Consider the following 1,098-nt stretch of genomic DNA (forward strand, 5'->3'; position numbering starts at 1 on the left):
GTTATTTAATAGATCAGAGTTATTTACTACATTAGCATTATTTAATACATCAGTGTTATTTAATAGATCAGTGTTATTTACTACATCAGTGTTATTTACTACATTAGAGTTATTTACTACATTAGTGTTATTTACTACATTAGCATTATTTAATAAATCAGAGTTATTTACTACATTAGCATTATGTAATAGATCAGAGTTATTTACTACATTAGAGTTATTTACTACATTAGCATTATTTAATAGATCAGTGTTATTTACTACATCAGTGTTATTTACCACATCAGTGTTATTTACCACATCAGTGTTATTTACCACATTAATGTTATTTACTACATCAGTGTTATTTACTACATTAGTGTTATTTACTACATCAGTGTTATTTACTACATTAGAGTTATTAACTACATCAGTGTTATTTACTACATCAGCGTTATTTACTACATTAGTGTAATTTACTACATCAGCGTTATTTACTACATCAGTGTTATTTACTACATTAGTGTTATTTACTACATTAATGTTATTTACTACATCGGTGTTATTTACTACATCAGTGTTATTTACTATATTAGTGTTATTTACTACATCAGTGTTATTTACTACATTAGTGTTATTTACTACATTAGCATTATTTACTACATCAGTGTTATTTACTACATTAGTGTTATTTACTACATTAGTGTTATTTACTACATCAGTGTTATTTACTACATTAGTGTTATTTACTACATTAGCGTTATTTACTACATCAGTGTTATTTACTACATTAGTGTTATTTACTACATCGGTGTTATTTACTACATCAGCGTTATTTACTACATCAGTGTTATTTACCACATCAGTGTTATTTACTACATTAGCATTATTTAATAAATCAGAGTTATATTTACTACATTAGTGTTATTTACTACATCAGTGTTATTTACTACATTAGTGTTATTTACTACATCAGTGTTATTTACTACATCAGTGTTATTTACTACATCAGTGTTATTTACTACATCAGTGTTATTTACTACATTAGCGTTATTTACTACATCAGCGTTATTTACTACATCAGTGTTATTTACCACATCAGTGTTATTTACTACATTA

The sequence above is a fragment of the Silurus meridionalis genome, chromosome 23 (genome assembly GCF_014805685.1).
Source record: "Silurus meridionalis isolate SWU-2019-XX chromosome 23, ASM1480568v1, whole genome shotgun sequence".
NCBI classification, from domain to species: Eukaryota; Metazoa; Chordata; class Actinopteri; order Siluriformes; family Siluridae; genus Silurus; species Silurus meridionalis.